The sequence below is a fragment of the Humulus lupulus genome, chromosome 4 (assembly GCF_963169125.1).
Source record: "Humulus lupulus chromosome 4, drHumLupu1.1, whole genome shotgun sequence".
In the NCBI taxonomy this organism is placed as follows: domain Eukaryota; kingdom Viridiplantae; phylum Streptophyta; class Magnoliopsida; order Rosales; family Cannabaceae; genus Humulus; species Humulus lupulus.
Genome location: NC_084796.1, coordinates 44,568,937 through 44,586,813, shown reverse-complemented (window position 1 = coordinate 44,586,813; position 17,877 = coordinate 44,568,937).

The following is a 17,877-nucleotide window of genomic DNA, read 5'->3' as shown; positions in this document are numbered from 1 at the left end:
TCACCTAAAACACTACCAGCTGTGAGTCACTAAAGACATGTAAGTGGGTTACCTTTAACTCCTTAGCTAGCCGTAGGCCGGCCAACAACGCCTCATATTCTGCCTCATTGTTGGAAGCTTCGAATCCAAATCTCAAGGCATAATACATCTTGTGCCCCTCAGGTCCCGTCATCACTATGCCAGCGCTGGCACCCCCTTCGTTAGACATCCCGTCTACATGGAGGCTCCATTCTTCAGGGTGCTTTTCCTATTCGTGCGCCGGTTCATCCTCTTCTATTTCTCCCTCCACATGGGGTCGGTATGAAAACTCGACTATAAAATCTGCAAGTACCTTCCCGTTGATTGAGGTCCTTGGGGTGTAAGTGATTTTGAACTGACTTAATTCAATCAACCATTTTAACAACCTTCCTGAAGTCTCTGGAGACTTGACGCAGGGGGGTGTTTGTGAGCACCTCAATAGCATGAACATGAAAATAGGGCCTCAACTTTCGAGAAGCCACTATCAAGGAATATGCTAACTTCTCTATTTCTGGGTACCGAGCTTCTGCGTCTATTAACCGTTTGCTCCCTAGTACATGGGCTGTTGGTGCTTCTTTTCCCTCTTGACCAAGGCAGCGCTTATAGCATGCTATGACACAGCTAGATACAAATACACCTTTTCCCCTTTTTCTGGCTTGGCGAAAAAGGGTAGTTTTCCAAGGTGTTCCTTTAGCTTGGTGAAGGCATCCTGGCATTCATCATCCCTAGCGAACTTTTTGTTACCTTTTAGGATGTTGAAGAAAGGGAGGCATTTGTCAGTAGACCTGGAGATGAACCTATTGAGGGTTGCTACTCTCCCCATTAAGCACTGCACCTACTTTTTGCTTCGCGGTGGGCTCATTTCTAGCAAGGCCTTGATTTTTTCAAGATTAGCCTCAATACCTCGGGAATTCACCATAAAACCCAAGAACTTTCCTGACGAAACTCTGAAGGTTCATTTGAGTGGATTCAGCTATATTCTAAACTTTCGAAGGGTGTCGAATATCTCCATGAGATCGTTGGTGAGCTCTCCCGCCTTCTTTGTCTTTACCAACATATCATCAATGTATACTTCCATGTTCCTTCCTATTTGATTTGCAAACAGTTTGTTCACCAGCCTTTGATAAGTAGCACCTACATTTTTTAAACCAAAGGGCATCACTTTGTAGCAATACAACCCCTTGTCCGTTATGAACAAAGTGTGCTCTTCATCAGTCGGGTTCATGGGTATTTGGTTGTACCCGGAATATGCATCCATGAAGATAAGTAGCTCATGCCCCGCTGTGGCGTCTACTAACTGGTTTATCCTAGGAAGCAGGAAGCTGTCCTTAGAGCAGCCTTATTGAGGCTAGTAAAGTCCACACAAGTCCTCTATTTTCCATTGAGCTTCGGGACTAGCATAGGGTTTGATACCCATAGTGGGTAAAATGCCTCTCGGATGAACTCATTTGCCTTCAACTTGTCAAACTCCTCTTTTAGGGCCGCGTATCTTTCTGGGTCCAGCGCTCTCATTTTCTGCCTCACAGGCCTTGCTTTTTGGTCGATGTTCAGGTGGTGGCACATGACCGCTGGGTCTATTCCTAACATATCATCGTGACTCTAGGAAAATACGTCGAGGTTGGCTTTCAAGAATTCTATTAGCTTCTCCTTCACGTCACCCATAAGTTTTTTTCCTACCTTCAACTTTCTTAACGGCTCATTCATGACCGTGACTTCCTCCAACTCCTCTACTGGTTCAGCTCTGGGTTCTTCTGTGACTCGTGGGTCTAATTCGTGCGGGTTCGTGCCTTCATGCACAACCATTGCCATAGGCGTTGATGGCTTTGTAGCCATGCGGAGGGATGTCTTATAGCATTCCCTCACTTCCTTCTGCTCTCCTTTTATTCATGCTATTCCCCCGGGAGTAAGAAATTTCATAGCTAAGTGGTATACAGAAGTTATCGCCTTCAATTCTCTTAGGGAAGGTCTCCCTAATATCGCATTGAAGACTGAGGCGCAATCTACCATAATAAAGTTTTCCATTATGGTGGTTTGTCTGGGCTGTTCTCCCATAGTGAGGGCTAACTCGATCGCCCCTAGGGGCTGTATTGAATCTCCCGTAAATCCATACAAGGAGGTAATGCAAGGCTTTAGGTGACAGATGTTTAACCCCATCTTCTCCAAAGATGGGCAATATAAGATGTCCACCGAGCTTCCGTTATCCACCAAGACCCGATGCATCCTCATGTTAGCAAGCTGGACAATCAACACTGGGGGCCAGTACGGGGGAAATGTACACCTCGGGCGTCTTCCTCATTGAAGGTTATTGATTCATTTCACCCTTAAAACTCTTCGGGGGGCATTGCTCCAAACTTAAGATGCACGGTGGTGGACTTCGTCTGGCCTCCCTGTCATATTTATCTCGCCCCTTCCTTGATTCTCCTCCAAATCCTGGCCCTCCAAGATGGTCCTGACCTCTCCTTGTACTTCTGAGGCCACTCTCGCGCCCGCGAGGATGCTCCTTCTTCTGGCCTTTGGTTCTCCTTACGGACATATTTGCCCAAATGTCCCCTGCGGATAAGCTCCTCGATTTCTACCTTCAAATGGTTGCATTCTGCGGTGGTGTCACGATATCTTTGTGATACTGACAATATTTGCTGGGGTCTCTTTTGGACCGGTATTTTTCATTGGTGGGGGCATTCTAAAGGGACCTAGTTTTCGTTCGTGATGAAAATATGCTCTCTAGCATGGCTGAGGTCAGTATAAAAGGTGTAGGGCCCTGTCTGTGCTCATCAGTGCGCTGATGCTTCCGGGGTCATCATCTCCCGTTCCCTCATATACCCTCTTCTTCTTTGTACCACTTTGGCTTTCTCGGATTGAGGGTTTTGGTGGCGATTGGCCTTTTCTGGCCTTAAGGCTTTCGTGACCATCTTCCATGCGAATATATTTCTGCGCCCACTCATAGAAATCATCCAAATCTGTGACCTCCCTCTTGAGCATGTTATCCCATAACTTTCTTCCCGGGCATACTCCTGCTGTGATGGCCATTTTCAACTCTCTACTGGGTCAAACTCCCTACTTTGGCCGCCTCCATATTGAACCTATGAATGTAGCTCTTTAGACTCTCATTTTCTCCTTGCTTCATGTTGGCGAGGCTGGTGCTCGACATCGTGTAGTCCGGCACGGCGTGGTGTTGCTGGAGAAATTCATCGCAAAATTATTGCCAAGATCTGATGGACCCTGTTCTAAGTCTTTTGAACCATTTTTACGCATGTCCTTTCAAGGTGACAGTGAAGCAATGGCACCTGGCCCCGCTACTAATCCCCCTTAACTTCATCAGGTTGTTAAATGCGTCCAAATGGTATTTAGGATCTGTGCTCCCTTCGTATGGGGTCATATGGGGATCCTTGAAGTTGGCTGGAAGCCGGATGGCTTAGATCTCCTTGATGAAGGGTGACTCATGGTCGAACTCATCCTCAAAGGCTTGTCCTCCAGAGGCGTTGATGATTTTTCTTTCGTAGGCTCCTCATTTCTGTGTCCATGTCTTGTCTCCTCTTGTTCAAGGAGTCTCTCTAGTGTGGATGGGTTAGGACTCTCCCTTTCCTTTGCCTTCCGGGGGCCATAGGAGGCGTGGTCCTTTTACCTGCCCTTTTTTTGTTGAGTTCCTCTCGTAAATCTGAGGGTGTTCTCCTTGAGCTGACCTCGACATCATTACGAGGGGCAGCGTTGGTCTTCAGCTCTGGCCCCTAGGGCTGCTTTGGTGATCAGGAACGTTCGTGCTGCTTCGTCCGGGGGGTGTTATTAGTGGAGAGTCGAGTCCTTTCGTCGTCTACTGGGACGGTGGTTTCTACCCCCTCTTGATCTCTCTCTTTTCGCTTAGCGAGTGTTATGTTTGATCTCCCTTGCAACAGGCCATTTAGCACCTCTTGTATGTTTTCTAGGGTGGTTTCTAGCCTCTAGTTCTTACGGTGAAGTTCACGTATCTCGTCTTCGTAGAACCGAGACCTAGAACTCGAGCTCACGGAGTGGACCTAAGGGTGCTTGTCAGGTCTGCCCATCGATGGGCCTGGATCCTGCCGGCAGGAGTTTGGCACTTGCGGCGGCCTTGGAGGCAGGAACTCATCGGCACCCCTTGCTGGGGCAGCCGTTGGCCTTGGACGATCCTCCTCAGGTGGGATTGCTGGGGACGAGGCTTTCCTTTCATCTCCGTGAACCTCAGGCTCCTTTGGGGCCTCCACGTTTGCGGGTGGAGGAGGATCCTTCATAGAGGCTTTTAGCTAATCTCCGTCGAGATGGACCTCCACCCCTCGTGGCTCTCTCAATCGTTTCAAACGTCGCGACATTTCTTTCTTATTGGATTCGATGGAAGAATAGTGGCTTGAGACTTACTGTTCCCAAAGATGGCGCCAAACTGTTGACGGTGAGAACTCATCAACGAAGTTAAGTTAGAGCTTATCTACGAAGAACTTCAAAAATCTAAATAGAAACTTAGAGAATAGTTGCATAAAGAAAATGATGAAAAGAACTTGTATTGATTATGGTATGATGCTACAGTGTCTTTTTTAACCCCCTTCCATGTGGAAGTGGGAATCCTTTTATAGTGGGCTCTAATGGCCCCTGATACATTGTGTTTAGGGGACCAGATGGTACAGAAGTGCACTGCTAAGAGAGTGGTCTCAGGGGTTGTGGTGTTAGCTCCAGTACACGGTCAGATTCCGTGGGGATGTCTCCACTATTCGCCCAGTACTAGTGTCAGAGATGGCCTGGTGAGGACCACCATAGGCACCTCACTTGTACGACGATTACTTGTCTGGCATGGTCTTTAAGGTTAGTACCCTGGGGTATTCAGAGTCGTACCTCCGTACGTCCTTCATATCCGTATAATCTCTTTTGAGTCACTTGTGGGTTTAGTTATACTTATCATGTATCATGCTTTCTTAAACTTTGGGTGCTAGAGCTTGTATGGGTTATCATGGGAGATATACTCCCACAAGGCACGGGAGGAAGGATCGTGTGCAAGGTAGAGTCCAGAGGTCCTTTGGTGCGGCAGGCGGCGTGAGGCACCTGGTGCGAAGGCGTGATGTCTCGCAATACCGTGGTGCAGCTAGTGGTGCTTTGCGAGACCATGGGCCACGCGTGCAACATTGGTGCGCTTGTGCATGGGGCGCGGGCCAGAGGCGCAAGATGCTGGGGTCTCGCGAGGCCATCTGACGAGGGCCAGGGGCGCGAAGCCATTGGTGCGCTGGTGCGCGGGATAGAGAACGTTCAAGCCTGGGGCGCGAAGCTACAGTGACAAGGGTTCAGCACTTGTCTAATTTTCCTAGTCCATTTGTATTAGCATCAGTCAAGAAGGTTCAAGCCTAGGCATTGCATGCTTGAAAGAGACGACCTCGTCCTTGTTATTTTAGACCGAGGGAGGCCGAACTAGCGAGCTTGTGATGATTTGCTGATCTCGAAGATATGTAAGTCGAATGTTCGAGATCGATGACCCAATGTGGACGCGGTTACTGTTTAAGAATCCCTATATCTAAGGGATTTGTTGTAATCTGTTAATAAATCTCGAATGTCATGGGATTTATACGCGTATTATATATTTATATGCATTTAATTGTATTTATTTTGAGATTTGAATGATAACCCCCTGAAATGTGAGGGGAGATATTTTGTAAATCAGTCTATAAATAGATTGTAGAAATTCATTTGTAAACAAATTGAAATTGGTACTGGGAATACTCTGCCGAATTGCTTCCAAAAAATCTTTGAGAGAATTCCATAGTTGAATAACATCGACTCATGGACTAAGCAGATTTTAATTGCTAAACCACGTAAAAAATCGTGTGTTTCTTATTTATTTTTCTGATTTTATGTTTAGTGCTCTTCATTTATAAGTTGACGAAAAATGACGTCAACAAAAATGGCGTCAACAGTCTAGTGCTTTCATTGAGAGCCATTAAACAGGACGATAACCGGTTTAATCAGAAACCTCCTGAATCATAATGACCGCCACAAACAATCCCAGCGCTGGTGGCCGACCATTGCCCCAAATACCAGAGGAGCAAACTCCTCATATCAAAGACTATCCGTGACAACCTGGAAAGCAACCCATGGCTGACACAGGCCCTAAAGAGAGAAGTGATTCGTCTGATTCTCAGGGGCCACTAGCTCCCAGGCCTGATGAGGATCTGTACTACAATCCTGAAAGGAATGTTCCTATCGTGGAACACAAAAATCGCCAACTGCGAAAGCAATTGGCAGAGGCGACAAAGTGCAATGAGGAATTAGCCAAGCAGGCTGCGGATGTCCAGGCACCTCCCCGGAGGCCTAGAGGATGTCCCCATGGGAGCACGGCTGACATGAGGGTGAAACTAGCGCCACAGCCAAATCAACCGAGTCCCCAGAGAAGTATCTGGACTGAGGCCTTTGCCAACCCGACTGCAAAATTATCAATAGGAATGGGTAATAATCGAGCCCCTCCAGTGGCTCGAAACCCGAATCCTGAAGCTACAAGAAACAACCCGGAACCTGCCTAGGTAAACTTTAAGCCATCCAGGCCAATGGGAGACAGCCACCCTCGCTCAAAGGGCAACCATCATCACCGATAAGGCATCCCTCACCAGTCTGAGAAGTCCCCCGACCTGGACAATGGAGACCATCTTGAAGTGGTAGTCGGGATGGAAACCGGTAGGCCAGGCCTAGACAAGGAAATGAAAGGGAGGCTACTCGAGAGCACAGAACTCCTCGACCTTCGGGAAGCCAAATTTCAAGATCACAATTTGCTGGGGTAGGGAGACCACTTGGGGACCCACCCCGTAATTATTGAGCCTTGCAGCCAAAAAAGGCTACAAACTACGCAAGCAGAAGCTCAGACTACACTTGGTCCGTAAGCATTTATAATACTGAACCAAGGCATACGGGAATCGGGGGAATCACCCTGATCTGCGGGATCACCTGAACCACAACTGGGGATGAGATAATCCCCCGAACCCTGATCTGTGAGACAATCTGAATGGTCATAAGCAATTGGTACATAACCCTATACCAAGACAAGGAGCTGGAATTTTTATTAACGATAACCAGCCCCCTCAAGTTCAGGCTCGACCCCTAGTGAATCTGGTCCATGAAAGGATTGATCAGTTGGAAAGGGCATTCAAGCTCCTGCAAGATGAGTGGAGCAGGGATAAGGCTGAAGAGTCTAATGAGGAGCTCGAGCCTTTTGCCCCGCATATTTCTAACACCCCATTTCCACAAGATTTAGAATACCTCACGTAGCACCATTCGATGGAAACTTAGACTCGTACAGTCATCTGAGCACCTTTAATACCATCATGCGAGCCAGCAATGTTGGCTACGAGCTCAGATGTATGCTGGTTCCAGCTACTCTAACGGGACCAGCAAAAAACTGGTTGGAAAAGCTTTGAAGACATTTGATCTCGTCCTAGGATCAATTAATAAGAGAATTTAAAAAGCAATTCAAGGCTATGGTTGGTGTCAGGCCTGAAGCTTCGGCCTTAACCAATGTCCGACAGCAACAAGGAGAGTCACTAAAGAGTTACCTTAGGAGGTTTAACATAGACGTAGTTCGAGCTCGAAATGTTGATGACAGTGGCCACCTGATGGCCGTAAGAGCGGGTATTTTACCAGGAAGTCCCCTTTGGGAAGATTTACCGAGAAAACCCATTAGGTCACTAACTGAGTTCAATTGGAGGGCTCAGAGGTTTGTCAATGTAGAAGAGGCAAGCTTAGCACTGAACTTGACCCATCAGTCCATAACTACAATGAAAAACGTTAACTCTGCCTCAACCTCAGAGGCCCCACCAACTTTGAAACCTTCCAGGGATAACCCTTCTAAAAGGAAGAAGAACGAAGGGAATAACCCCGAAGCTGATGGAGGGAAAAAGAAGAAAGGAGACAAATATTTCTCCATTTACACAATATATACCGAGCTCAACGAAGCATGGGAAAAATATTTTTGACCAATGAAAATCAGGTTCCTTTCAAATGACCTGAACCCATGGGAAATTAGAAGGTGAAGAGGGACTCCAAAAAAATATTGTAGATTCCACAAAGGCATCGCACATACAACCCATGAGTATCAGCAACTGAAGGACGAGATCGAGGGCTTGATTTCAAGAGGATATCTCGGGCAGTATGTTAGAAACCAAAATTCCAATCAAGCCTTAATAAGTCAGAGGGCAGCAGCTGCACAACCTGCCCAAAATCATAACTCCCAAGTTCGGGAGGATGAGTGACCCCCTCCGTTTGATGGAGAGGATGTAGTAACCATCTTGGGGGGACCTCATATTGCAGGTTTGGGCAGAAAATCCCAAAAAAGATATGTAAACGAGCTTAAGACTGGATACGGTTCTCCCTACGAACCCGAACCACAAGCTCCAAAACAGCAGAGGGTTGAGACTCAACCCATTACATTTACTGAAAAGGATGCATCACATGTCCAATTTCCCCACAATGACCCCCTGGTTATTATTCTCCAGCTTGCGAACATGAGGGTACGTCGAGTCTTAATTGATAACGGGAGCTCAGTGAATATCCTTTACAAAGCCACTCTAGAATAGATGGGACTCACGCTTCGTGATTTGAAAGCGTTGTATGGTTTTTCAAGAGAATGGATTGCCTATACAGGATCCATTGAACTCCTCGTGACCCTAGGAGACTATCCAGTCTCGGTAACCAAGATGATGGAGTTTGTGGTAGTGGACACCCCGTTGGCCTACAACATATTGCTTGGAAGACCTGCCCTGATTGGGCTGGGGGCAGTATCGTCTGTCAGGCACCTGGCCATCAAGTTCTTGACTTTTAGTGGCATTGGGACATTGAAGGGAGACCAGCTCGCAGGAAGGGAGTGCTACAACATTTCCATGAGTGGAAAGAATCAAACAAGTACGTAGACACTTGTAATTTTTCAGGAGACGGGTGGACCCGTCTTCGAGATAAATGAGGAAATCGACCCCAGAGTAGAAGAAAGGGCTGATCTCGAACATTTGGAAGAGCTCGAGGAAGTGACGCTCAAAGGAATGGATGCCACAAAGGCGGTAAAGGTGGAGAAGAATCTTTCCAAAAAGGAAAAATAGTAATTAATTTGCTTTTTAAAAGAAAACCAGGACATGTTCGCATGGTAACACTCAGACATGGTAGGAATCAGTCCAAATGTCATAAGCCATACATTAAACATTGAGAAGAGCTTCCTCTCGAAGCAGCAAAAACGAAGGCTCCTGGACGATGACAGAAAGAAAGCCCTCAAAGAAGAAGTCGATAGGTTAAAAGAAAATCAATTTATATGAGATGCCTTTTATCCAGATTGGATCACCAATCCAGTGTTGGTCCCAAAGTCCAACAACAAATGGCGAACCTGCATCGACTACTCAGATCTTAACAAGGAATGCCCAAAAGACTGTTTCCCCATACCTCGGATAGATCAACTTGTAGACACCACTGTATGTCATGGCATCATGTCATTCATGGACGCTTATTCTGGATATAACCAGATCGCCATGCATGCACCAGATCAGGAACATAGGAGTTTCATAACCGACAAAGGGTTGTACTACTACAACATCATGCCTTTCAGGATCAAAAATGCTAGAGCCACATACCAAAGGTTGGTGAATACGTTGTATGCCGAGCAGATAGGAAATAACATGGAAGTTTATGTTGATGACATATTGATCAAGTCTAAACATAATGATAACCATGTGGATGATCTCGCAGAGTGTTTTACTGTGCTTCAGAAATACAACATGAAGCTTAACCCACAAAAGTGCTCATTTGGAGTGTCTTCAGGAAAGTTTCTTGGATTCATAGTAAATGCACAGGGAATAGAGGTGAATCCAGAAAAAATTAAGGCATTAATTGATATGCCCTCACCTCAAAAACATAAGGATGTCCAGAGCCTAACTGGATGAATGGCGGCTTTAAGTAGGTTTATCTTGAAATCTACAGATCAATGCCTCCCATTCTTTAATCTTTTGAGAGGGAGCAAAAAATTTGAATGGACAGAAGAGTGTGAGCTCGCATTTCAAAACCTCAAGAAACACCTTGCTGAACCACCAATCTTGTCCAAACCTATCGCATGAGAGATTTTGTATATATACCTCGCTACAACCGAGCACGCCATTAGTGCTGTACTAGTACGAGAAGAGAAAAAAGTACAGAAACTTGTGTATTACGTCAACAAAAGGTTACTGGGGGAAGAATTGAGATATCCATTAATGGAAAAATTGACTCTGAGCCTGACACACGCATCTCGAAAGCTTCGACCTTACTTCTAGCCACACCCTATTCACGTGTTGACCGACTAGCCATTACGACAAGTTTTGTCCAAGACAGAAGCGTCCAGAAGATTTTTAAAGTGGGCAGTTGAGCTCGAGAAATTCAAGATCATATATCACCCGAGAATAATTATCAAAGGGTAGGCCCTGGCAGATTTCATTGTTGAATGTATCGGGATCTCAGATGACGAAGTTGTAACCCCAACCCTCGAGCTGTGGAAACTTTATGTCGATGGATTCTCTAATGAAAATGGATTGGGGGCAGGTATCATCTTAATTACCCCGGCGAGAAACTGATTCCACTTGGCCTTAAGGTTCGGCTTCGAAGCATCAAACAATGAGGCTGAATACGAGGCTTTACTAGCAGAACTTCGAGTGGCCAGAGAACTCAAAGCAAAGGCTATAAATTGCTATAGTGACTCACAGCTAGTGGTTAACCAAGTCTTGGGTGAATATCAGGATCGTGGCATAAAAATGGCCGTGTACCTAGAGAAAGTGAAAGCTGCACTCGAATAGTTTAAATTCTATGTTGTAGAGCAGCTCCCCCGAGAACAAAATTCAAATGCAGACGCATTGTCCATGCTCACCACAACTAACGAGGCCGATACACTGAATGTGGTCCTAGTGGAGTTTCTTCCGACCCCAAGTATTAACGTGCCTAACGAAGAAGACGTATGCATGATTGTCTCACAACCAACCTAGATGACCCCAATAGTTGACTACCTCAAAACTGGAAGTCTCTCAGCAGACTGGAACGAGGCTAGAAAGTTGATGTATCAGATCCCAAGATACACTATTGTGGAAGGAAGGTTGTATTGAAGAGGATACTCTATGCCATTACTCTAATGTGTCACTCCACCCGAGGCAAAGAAAATTTTGGAAGAATCCATGAAGGATTTATGGAGACCACACTGGGAGGCATAGTCTATCCAAAAAGGTGATAAGGCAGGGGTATTTCTTGCCCACAGTCAAGGCAGACTCGTTTGAATATGTCAAACGATGTGATAAATGTCAACGGTTTGCCTCAGTTCCACGAGCTCCACCTACCGAACTCACCATGATGAGCTCTCCATGGCCATTCGCAGTATGAGAAATTGACCTCATAGGATCATTGCCAACTGGAAAGAGCGAAGTACGATACGCTGTGGTCGCGGTCGAATATTTCACAAAATGGACCGAAGCGGAATCATTGGCCACTATTACCTCAAAAAAAGTCTTAGACTTTGTCGTAAAACACATTGTCAGTCGATATGGGATGCCCAGAAAAATAGTATCAAATAATGGAACATAGTTCGACAATGATCTTTTTACCCATTTCTGTGAGAAAAATAGGATAATACAAAGTTTCTCCTCCGTGGCCCATCCCCAGTCAAATGGCCAGGTTGAAGCGGTCAATAAAACCTTAAAGAGCTCCATAAAGAAAAGGTTAGAGGAGGCAAAAGGGAAGTGGCCCGAAGAGTTGCCTCAAGTCTTGTGGGCCTATAGAATCACAACACAGACTTCAACGGGACATACTCCCTTCTCCCTAGCTTATGGATGCGAGGCCATGTTTCCTATTGAGGTCGAAATCCCTAAAAATATGGATCCATGCATACAATTAGGCCTCAAATCAATCCCATCTCGAAGAAAGTCTTGACCTTATTGAAGAAAGACGAGATGAAGCGCAATTGAAAAATGTTGCATACCAGCAACGAGCTACTAGATACTTCAACAAGAAGGTTCGAGATAGAAAATTCGGATTGGGAGACTTGGTGCTAAGGCGTGTATTTTTAGCTACACAAGACCCATCTGCCAGGGTATTTGGACCTAATTGGGAAGGACCTTACCAGAACGAGTCTATCATTTGACCTGGAGTGTACACACTGGCAAGGTTAAACGAAGCGTTGGTTCCACGAGCTTGGTATGGCAAACATCTACGACCTTATTATCAATAATGTAGGAATGATGTTTTCATTGTAACCAAACATGTTCATTTTTTCTGCTTTTTATCAATCACAATTCTCAGTTTTGTTCAAAAGTTGTATTCTCTTTTAATGTTATTTTATTTTTTATTTTTTTTACAAACCCTTTTAATTTAATAACCTATGATCACACTCATATGATATTAAGGGGGGCATAAGTGGTATATGAGTCATACCATAGGTTTGAAAAAAATAAATAACATAAAATAAAAATGTCTGTGTAACGCCCTGGATAGCCAAGACCGCTACACTGTGTATTTGTAAAGGTGCAGGACTTGCTAATCAAGCCAAACAGTTAAAAACGTGAATTCTAAAGTCATTAATGTGCTAGGGTCAAAAGGTTTTGGTTTTAAAAGATACTTTCCATATAATTAAACATTTTACACATGGGATCTCAAAATAATTAGCGTTTAAAAGCCTGGTTACAAAATTTCCAGTGTACAGACAACCACCAGCCTTTCTAAAGGCAAAACATAAGTTTATGGTTTTCCTGTCCTTGTCTCCCCTCAACCGTGGCGGCTAAGCAGCTGATCATGTACATTCTGCTCTCAGAGCTCTCCAAATCAGGGCTGATCAAGCTTGCCCTTGCCTTTACCTGCACCACAAAGCACCCGTGAGCTAAGGCCCAGCAAGAAAACATATCATATTACATAAGAAGCAGTAATAACATTTGGATAACCCTTTAAGCCTGTCCATATACTTAGCATACCACAATAATCACAAAGCATGAAGATTCAACCAAAGAGTCAACTAGCTATCATCCAATTATACATTATAACAATCCACCAATCAGTAATATCAAACAAATCTCATAATAGTCAGGGTCGACACCTTAGGTCGCACCCTCTGTTTATCCTATTGACTTCGGCCCGCTTAAACCGAGCTCAGTGCATAATAAGATGTCCTCAGCTACCAGTGGCCGAGTCGCGCCCTATGTGTTAGTGTAAACTTCGGAACTCTTAGGCCATTGGTTTACTGTTTACATGGCATAATACCATCCTTTACAAAGCACACAAAAGTAGGGAACCCTTAGTCCCATTATTATACCACAACCGGGTGTAGTTTTCTTACCTTTAATTTCCAAGTTCACTGAGTACGAGCGACGCCTCTCGAGCACGATCCGCTTCCCGAGCCCTAGCTTAACACCTAGTCACAACCAAGATTGGGAGCACCATTAATAATCGCATTAATATTTTTGGGTGGAGTTCTAGCTTCTGAGACATCGAATTCCACCAATCACAGTGGTGGAATTGAACCCGAACACCCTAGGATAGGTTCCCGCTCTTAAAACCCCCAAAAGATAAAAAAAATGCCCTTAAAGGCTGTGGCCCTTGAAACCTAGCCGTGGCCCGCCCTTGAAATAGAGGCTAAGCCTCTCTGAAGACAGACACGCACCGTGGCCCTTCCCTGTGGCGCCGCGACGCTTCCCCACTGCAGAGCCTCCTTGGCTCTTCTTTGCTTCACAGGGCTGCGTCACTCGAGAACAGAGCCGTGGCCCAACCCTTCGTGCCCAGAAAAACTACCATTTCTAGCCTCCCGACATTGCCAAAAACAATCCCAAAGCACCCTAATTCAAAAATCCATTGATCACAAGACTCCCAACATGGTTTTAGCAACTCAATCCAACATAAACCTAGCTTAATAACTCACTAAAATCCCATTTTAATTTCTGAAACCCAATAGCTCAAGAACTCTAAAACCAGTCATGCAAACTCATAATTTAGACTCTAAATTACGAATTGAAGCTTACCTTCTTTGATGAACCACTTCCTTAACAGATTCTTGAGCTAAAACCCAAGCTTCTCAACTTTAATTCAATCCTTAACATCAAAACCATAAACACTTTTAATACTCAGCCAAAACTCAGAATTCTAATTCTCAAGAATGAGATTCAATTCTTACCTTGATCCTGGTTGAGTGTTCCTTAGCAGAACTAGGCTAATCCCTCACAAATTTCCAGAATTTCCAGTTGAGTTCTCTAAGTTTTTATTAGTTTCCTTAAGAGAGAGAAGAGAAGGTGGAGAGGGGAAAAAATGGGTCGGTTTTTGTCTTTTGTTCTACTAATTTCTGTTTACTTAGTCTAACCTTAGCTAATTAAGTCAACCCCGAGGCGCGGGGTACCGAAAACGTCCCCGAGGGCAAAATGGTAAAACTCCCCAATATTCCCGCCTAGGCTTCCTAACCTCAATTATATCTCCATATATTTATTTCCATAACCTGATAACCCGAATAATCATCTAATACCCTAATTACCTCTTGACTTGCCGCAAGTCAAACATTAAGCCCCGTTGTGACTTCCCGCTAACTAGCTCCCTAGGATCGCCTCGAGTCGCACGTTGCAGACTTACCCACATAATAATGTGGTTCTCACAGATATAACATATAACCACATTTACATTCATATAGCCACACAAACATGTTTATCATATAATATCACATTAACTTAATAAATGCACACATAAGCCAATTATGCCCTCCCGGCACACCAATCAAGGCCCTTAAGCCATATTAGTGATTTTGGGTCGTTACAGTCTGGATCATTAACCCAACATGAAAGCTTATAAGTATACACACGAGCTAAAAATGTCTATATCATTAACACGACATGAAAGTTTATAAGTGTACACACGAGCTAAAACTATCTGGACTTAACCCGACTATAAATTTTTCAAGTGCATGGATCACTAAACCAAACACGAGCTAAATTAGTTTTGAATAAACCAACCTAAGTGACAGATAAAAGAAGTTGGAATTTAAAACTAACTGTGAATTAAAAGTCGTTCCCAAGGTTAGAATAATTTTGCAAAATAAGTCTCGACTTTGTAACCTTGAGGATATACTCAAGGAAGAGAAAAAGGGACTAAGAAAACAAGATATAACTAAACTACCAAAATTACATTCCAATTAAGTACTTTCGAGTGCATGGTAAAAGTAAGATTCGACCTTGACATTAACGAAGTTGAACATGGATATTTCGAATAAACTATGCATGAATGCATTGAAATTTGAGCTTAAATCCAATAGATGTATTTGTACAAATAAACAAGTATAAAAGCAAGTCTTTAAAATAGCATGCTCAAAATATTTCGACCCAGAAATGTAAAGCATATATTAAGGCAAAAAATTGTATGCATAAAGATTAAATAGCTCTAAATCGAGCTATATATTGTCTTCGCCCTAAGGGCACATATCAAATAAATAATATATATTACAAAAATTTAATGGGACACAGCCCATGATCTCGCCCTCACGAGGTAGACACCTCCCCACCAGCATCACCGGCTGCCTCCACCGTCTTCTCAGCCTTGAGCTTGTCCTCCTCTTTCTCCAGCCGAGCTTGCCATTTTTCAACAAACTCAACCTCTAATTTGTCCAAGAAGTTGGTATTAAGGTCAGGGTTGTTGACCTAGATTTGATACATCGCCAAGTCTACAGCGTGATCTTTCTTGGTTTTGAACTCTTCAAGAAGGCGGGCCTTCTCACCTTTCATTATCTCAAAGGTTTCCTTATTTTCCTCCTTCAACTTGGCGTTCAACTCTTGGAGTTCCTTGATTTTGGAGTCCTTCTCTTTGATCTCGGAATTCTTGGCCTCGACCTCTTTCAAGGTCACTGCCATTGTTGATTCAAGGTCAGACACCTTCTGGGCAGTCTCCAGGGTGGTCTCCAGCTTTAACTCTAGTTCAGACACTTTCAACTTTGATGCATTGAGCTCATCCACAAGTTTCAGCTGGAGGTCCTTAGCTTCTTGAGCATGTACCATGCTCACAGCCACCTCGTTGCTCAACTTGAAGTTATGTTGAACAAATGCAGTGAATGCGTATGCACAAAAATGAATACGAGTTATTAAATATGCAATGTAAGCCAGTATAACAAAGTTATAGTACAAATGACTTACTGAGGTTAGAAGCTCTCCACCCTTATCGAAGATGGTATTGGCATTGTGGAAAGAGGTGAGGAACTCCCATTGAGGGGTGCCAAGGTTGCCGAGACTTTGGCCAACGCGGGACAAAACATCCGAACCTAGAATGACTCCGTATGACCCTGCTACATTGTCAAGCACATACTCTGGGACGTTAGTTGAGATCGACCAAAGTCGTTCCCGCATGGGGGCTTGTCTCTTTTGGGCAATAGGAGTTTGGTGGGTGACTCAGACCACAGGAGGAGGCAGGGGTTTGTAGACACCACTAGCTCAATTTCAGCAGTCACCCTGATCTCGGGATTAGGGTCAGCAGCCTAGCTCAAGCCCTGAACAGTCAAGACTAGAGGGACTGCCTTGGATCTCTTGGGTACTTTGGAGGGATGCCATCCTCTCTAAGACACCCTTGGGCGTTTGCTTCCCTTGGGTATCGAGGGGTGGTTGAGCACATTGTCGAGATCAGAGTCCGTATCACCTACAAAAAACACAAGTCCCTTTAGTAATTGAGCTAAGGTTACTAAAGGAAGCAAGACTAAGGATAAAAGAAACCTAATTGTTACTCTCAACCGAGCTTGAGCTCAGCGACCAAGAAATCCCCTATCTTCTGAGGACGCTGAGGGAGTCCCATCTCTATATGTAGGAGATAGCCTAGAGAGGTCTCTATATATGTTAGTTCCGTACTGAATGGCAACCCCATCCTAGTACTCATTCAGATTATACATAGTTTGATACTGACCTAACCAGCTATTAAACCTACGCACTCTATAATCTACCCAAGACCACAGATAAAAATTATCCCTAGCATTGAGGGATACAACATGGAGGAGCTGAGCACTACTTTAACTCCATCACCCGAGCTTGGTGAGGCTTCGTCTTGGGCTTCGTTGCCTGAGGCAGGCTGATCGTGATGACGGACCACAGGGGTACGAGCCCACGAGCTTGAAGACCTCTGTCTGGAGGGGAGTTTGTCACAAGGAAGCGGCACGTGGTCCCACCTCAGGTACTTGCGATAAGCTGAGTCATCAGTAGATTGGCCTTCCTCTAAGAGGCTGCAAGCTTGGAGCCGGTCTTTGTGAAGGAGATAGGACATGGACCTCCGACCATAGGGCAGTTGGAGCAGGGATGCCCTATGCTTCACCATCGTCTCTGAGGAGTGGGACGATGGTAATTGGCTGCAGGAACAATTAAGTATCAATATCTCAAGCCTGACTAATAAAAAAATGGACAGATAAGTGTGGAAAAGTACTTATGGATACGTTGAAAAGAGTAAAATCTGGAAGGGGTGAGGTCGTCCGTCCAGAAAAAGTCGAGCTTGAAATTCGCGGGATGATTTGTCATATTCTCTTAGAGTTTCTTTTCCTTGGGGTAGCTCGATAAATAATAAAAACCATCTCCTCCATGAGCCCGAGATAGGTTGCTTTTAAGACAAAAGAGATATAATATCTCTTGAGGTGATGGCTCTTCCAACTTCAGCTCATGGTAGAGTGACACCCTGAAAGAATTTTTCTGGAGTTGGAATGGGGCGAGCCCCATAAAATCCAAAAAATCCTTGAAGTGCAATTTCAGGGGTATCAGCGACCCTGCCCTCATATGCTCACGACTCCACGCGGCAAGCTTGATCTTGCCGTCGGGATTTCCATCTCCTAGGGCGAAGCAGCTTCGCTCGTTCGAAGCTGCAGGATGACACATTAGGGTGCCATAAAGCCTGAGTCCGTGA